At 34.5% G+C, this 5,753-nt stretch overlaps 1 long non-coding RNA gene across 1 annotated transcript; it reads right to left on the reverse strand.

Annotated features, from left to right (window-relative positions):
• Positions 1-1,828: 1,828 nt before the first annotated feature.
• Positions 1,829-4,789, reverse strand: LOC128188613 (uncharacterized). The gene is made up of 2 exons (XR_008244168.1): positions 4,314-4,789; positions 1,829-2,927 (listed from the first exon to the last, which is right to left on the reverse strand). It is a non-coding gene; the product is annotated as an uncharacterized LOC128188613 (long non-coding RNA).
• Between the last annotated feature and the right edge of the window lie 964 nt (positions 4,790-5,753).

Consider the following 5,753-nt stretch of genomic DNA (forward strand, 5'->3'; position numbering starts at 1 on the left):
AAGTTTTGTACCTTGGCCTTCCTTCCTTTAAATTTATCTGTACTCTGAACATGCGTCTTAATGCTTGTAATATGTATTTACAATCAATTTCTATATGTTTTCATTAAAAGAATAATATCAACTTATCCTCCTTTGCATAAAGATATTAACAAGATTTTACTCCCATGAATCTTACCAACAGAATTTTATGTCCCCTTTCCCTGAAAAGTTGATTGATAGACGCACTTTGTCATGGCTAAACTACATTTGTAATGAAATTTTAAAATATGTAGGTAAAAGTTAAAGAGTCGTGGTGTGATTCAGAGTATTGTAGCTTCCTGTGCTGTTTCAAGTTACAGTAAAAATAGCTCTTAAATTTGTATTGCCGAAATTAATGGCCAAAATAGAATTACTCACTTGTTTTTTTTCTTGCGTGTTGATACAGTCTGCTCTAATTAAAAGAAATGCATAAAATGCATTGACGCGCAGTTAATTTCAGTGAGACTTGCGAGATTAGAAATATCGCAGCACAGCAGGTACATGTATTTGTTTAATTCAAAATGATGTGTCAATCGGTATTCTTTTGTCAATCAGTTATTTTTTACAGTGTTTACATTGTGTAGTACAAAGTTTAACATTCCTGTGGTGTACCAAGTAATCTGAAACTTCGTTCATTCGTATCTTTAAAATGGGTAGTATTGAGATTTTTTACGGGTAATGACATTTAATGTGTCACATATGAGTGTGTGACTAAATGGGAAAATATAGTCGTCATGAATATACCATTTGCTAGTTTCTTGGAAAATAATTTGCAAGACATGCAAAAACGTAGACATGTATGAAATCTTTACAGCTTGAATGCCGTGATGAAAGCAGACATATTATTCTGAAGTGTGGGGGAACCACGGATCAAGAACCATTCGAGGGTAACAGAGGAATAAAGAACAACGTTGATCGTTTTCTTTGATGAAGTGGTGCTTACTGTTATCCGTTCATTGTTATAAATGTATTTCCATATCAAAATGGTCACTCTGAAGTATTTAACCAATGAGGTACGGTTTCCGAGTTTCTTCCGGTGTCTACCGGTAAATGCGAGACGGGGCAATGTACATGAAATGGTCACGCAAGGTAGGGTCTTTGGTCACGACTACCGCCGGACAACCAAGACCAATAAAACTATCAAGAAAAGTGACATGACAAAAAGACCACGGAAGTTACATATTAGTAACCACAGCGTAGATTGCAGGTTAGTAATTTTAGTGAGTGATGAATGGAAAGCTCGGCCAGAACACTGTCCCGGTCATAACATCGTAGTAGACTTTCATCATATTTGATAGGTCTCACTGAAGAATTTCTACCTCACACCTTACGCTTTGGGCACGGAACTAAATTAGATTCCTCATGATATGAATGACCAATTAGCAAGCTAAATTGGTATGCGTTTTTGTCCTATTAAACCTCTGGAATGGGAGAGTTAAAATCGTGATGGGAATATGAGTCCTATATTGAAGGATATCCCTAGTGATTGCTTTTTCATGTCCGAGGAAAAAAGGTCAAACTTAAATTCAAATCCACTGTGATCTTGTAAGTCGTAAATGGACATTTCTAGTTTACTGAGTAAAAAGCTGATGGTAAAATGTGTGAACTGTTCTGCGAGTGTGGAGTCGGAGAGATGTTATTTAATTTGTCTGGTCACGTACAAAACGATATCATCAGCAGCATCAAACCAAAGTTTCTTCTTTTGTTCTATGTTGAGGATGATGATACAAATCTAACAGCCTTCGTGGTTTTCAAAGGTTGAAACGACCCCATACTTGATTTTTCAGTAAATAAAACAGCAAAAATCAGCAAAATTTTATTTTTTTTATTCTTTCTTTTTTCTGTCACTTGATTTTTTATAACACTTAAACATAGTATCATAAATAATAATAAATAATGAAAACAAATATAAATAACAAATGTTATGTTATCACAATAAGAATGCACTCGTCCGTGTTATTTCAATTTGAAATATGATGATACAGTCCCTTACCGGTATTTGGAATGCAAGATTGGCACATGTCGTGTATGTTGCTCTATATTTCTGAATAATTAATGATTTTACAACATAATTGTTAAAAGTTCATTTAAAATTCCACACGATACCTTCCCTGCGGAGAGAGAAAAACATCTGTGATTTCCCTTTTTTGCAGAAGTTATCTTAGATAAATAAAATGTCAAATTCTAAGAAACATTGACTATTTGAGTTTGTAGTAATGGTAACATTGTTTTTTAGAAAGTCTTATCGCTACATCAAAAGTATGATCATCTGTATAGAGATTCTACATATTTTAAAAGCTTACAATTATATAGGTTGTTAGCTTTGAATGATGTGAAAAAGATGACATGTGTTTGAGTATAAGTTTTTTTGTGTAAATAGTGTAACCGGCAAGGGACTTAATAAATAAATGGAATGATCTCACAAAAACAAATCTGATTTGAGACAATGACATTTGAGTAAACTGAGATCAATCCTTAAATAATACTGCATTGAAATTCATACAATGCAAAATAAAACCGAAGTCCATAGCTTCTCCCATCCCGTTGGATTTCTAAGGAATTTTTACGACGGAAACATGCTTTGCGATAGGTTCCGTAATCTGTGGATGAATCGGAGCAGATCGCAAAGACTCCAAAACCGATTCCAGCTTAGTGTTCTCACTACTCCGACGAACTGAGATTCTTGGCCAATGGCTGGAATGGATTTAAGACTTCTGACACTGTCGCAATGAAATTGACACCATCGCACTTTCAGGATCATAGTAGGAGTGAGATGTTCAATAAATAAATAAATAAATAGTTAGTGTTCTAGTTGAAGGAACACAGCTCCTGGAGATTCTTAAGTTTGGTCCTTTAAAGTTTGAGGCATCCATCCTGTGTCGATCTGTAACCGGGTATATTTAATAAACCTGGAAAGACAAAAAAGGGAATTTGTAAGACTTGTCGAATAGCAATCATTGTCTATTTCAAGCAAGCTGTATCTATTATCATTTTATATCAAATACTCAGCGGTTAATACTTGATCTCTAAGATAGCAAATCTGGTGCACATTTAAACCACTACCCGAGTGTCATGATAACTCCATGCGTAGGTTAAATTTTCTGAACCATGGGGTCACCATTACTAATGGATTTAATAGTCCCTATGGGTTCATTGTGCATTTTGAACCGAGACGGGTTGATTTGATAATAACCCAGTCTAACATTTTCTATTGTGTCTGCACTTAGTTCGGGAAGAGCAATTGAATGTGCGTTAATCCAAATTCACAGACGAAACGCGTTAACCATTGGGGTTTTAATTAATTATTAAACCCTATTTTTCCCGTCAATTTTAGTACATGCCAACACAGACTCAACTATTAAGAAATCATGCCTTCTTAATTAAATTATGGATACTTTCAAACACTTAGTGCCATTGCATTTATAAATACTTCTTAAGGAGATTAAGCACTGGATTTTTTTAAAAACATATATAAGTTGTGTGTCGAAGAACAAATCTTATTCAATCTTTTTCAATAGCTCTCATCAACACATCACTCCTAAACGGATGTTTATCTTCAAATGGGAAGGTAGATTTATTCACTATATATTGTGAACCTTCCAGCTGTTTATCAGAACGTAATTAAACAATTTTATTTTATGAATAAAATATCGACCGGGATACTTGTGGGTTGCCTATCGGGACAAGCAATCTTAACCACCTTTTATTTTAGGTTTCTTAAGGTTTCACATGGCTGACAGACAGTATGGATAACGCATCTACCGATTGACAATTATATTAATGTCCAATTATTCACACCGCGGTTAATTTATTATCAATTAGTTCGCGAATCTCTCTCTCTCCTCTCTCTCTCTCAGTTTTTATAACAACAGAATGAGTGAATAAAAAAATATATATAGTATTGAATAGAGGGTTGTGTTATAATGGAAGACTTCAAGTGTATACCGTTGCAAATACCTGACTTGTTGATTAACATTTGGCATGTTACAGGTATAGTTCATTTCGTCCCTGAGGAATTATTAAACACATGTCTGACCCCTTAGGTGACGTGTTGCATCATCCCCATGTTAAAAAAACTGTATAACAAATTAAAGTTTCGTCCGCTTAATTGGGCGCCCCATGTCATAGCCTATTCAAAATAACGCGTTGCCTGCCAAACTATTTTGATTATGAAAATTTGGTACTAGTTAATTCGGCACTGAATTCTTGAAATGTTTACATTTGACAACCAGATGCACTTTGAGATCAAGTATCACAAAGAGCACATAATTAACGATTCGGGTCTCGACACTTACCTAAATTCTGATTACTGGTCACCTGGATCTCAATTTCTTTAATAAATACATCATTCGTAACTTCCTATTCTTTGGAGGGATTTCACATCTAGGACCAGCAAAACCATTTCGGCACAAACAGTGACAGTATCCAAATATTGAAGTAGGCATGAGAATTGTCCCTCCATTGAAACACTTTCCATTACACAGCATCAGCGCTGGAATTGCTGATGCCGAGTGTTTGCTTAAATCGTGTGATAGGTATATCACTAGAACTAATACAACCAAAGTTACTGTTAAATGCTTCATTCTGTTTTAAATGTCTCAGCGCTTCCCGTCTAATATCACCTTGAAATGTTATCAAATTCTTCAATCACTCAATAAAATGCACACAGTTTGACAATTATAATCCACGGTTTGTTTTAACGAACGCTGTAATCACTTGTCATAATGCAACTGTACTATTGATATCGAGTTGTAAATGCAATGATACTGTAGTGAAACATTGTATGGTAATATATATAAGAGACATTGTCTCATGAATATTCATGATTACAATCCAACCAATCTGATGAATTAACTTCGCAAAAACGTAACGCCCCTTTTTTACCTTCCATTCTTAATATCCTCACATATACGCTATGGGCTGTTGAAAGAAACAAAATGAATCTTATCTACTTTTGTCCTCTGTCGTTATGTTTGCGATATATGTTAATGTCGTATTGAAATTGAGAGTTGCCAAATGAAGAAATATGTATTAAAAAGAATGTTACGTCCAAAAGCAACACACTCCATTCTTTACAACGCATGGGCCATGCATGTATAACAACAGAGCGAGTTGGAGTTGGGCATTTTTAGCAGGAAACATCCATGGCCACCTCAACTATTTGTTGTGCCCAGTACAGGTTTACATGTGTACTGTGGTATTGTATAGGAAACGTTGTTACCGTTCATTGATTGACATAGTGCTATAAAGGACTCTCAAAATGAAACAGCTCCGCATGCGACTTGTAAGTTAATTTAAAGGAAAAAAATCAGACTACGTGTTCTCTGATCCTCAAATATTTTTATTATGCTTAAGTATTTATAATTAAGATTTTGTAAATTTGATAAATTTTCAAAAAATATTTATCTGAGCGGAATCAATTTATATCAATAAGAGGTTGAGTACCCTACATACAGTAACACTTCTGCGGAGGTGTAAACTTAATAAATGGCTATTTTCGGTTCAAACTAATTAAAACCACATAACATTTACCTACAGTGTAGAGGAAATATATACTATTTTAAGCGACATTGAGTGGCAATAGAGACTTCTTAACGCTTATTATTAACAATGCAATTAATTTAACGATTGATATTTCATTGAAAAAGCTGTATTCGGCAATGCCAGTAGAATATCAACTTTCCGTGTATGTAAAAGGATGTTGTAAATTGATTTATCTTCATTTTGCTGAAATA

Source organism: Crassostrea angulata, chromosome 6 (assembly GCF_025612915.1).
Source record: "Crassostrea angulata isolate pt1a10 chromosome 6, ASM2561291v2, whole genome shotgun sequence".
In the NCBI taxonomy this organism is placed as follows: Eukaryota; Metazoa; Mollusca; class Bivalvia; order Ostreida; family Ostreidae; genus Magallana; species Magallana angulata.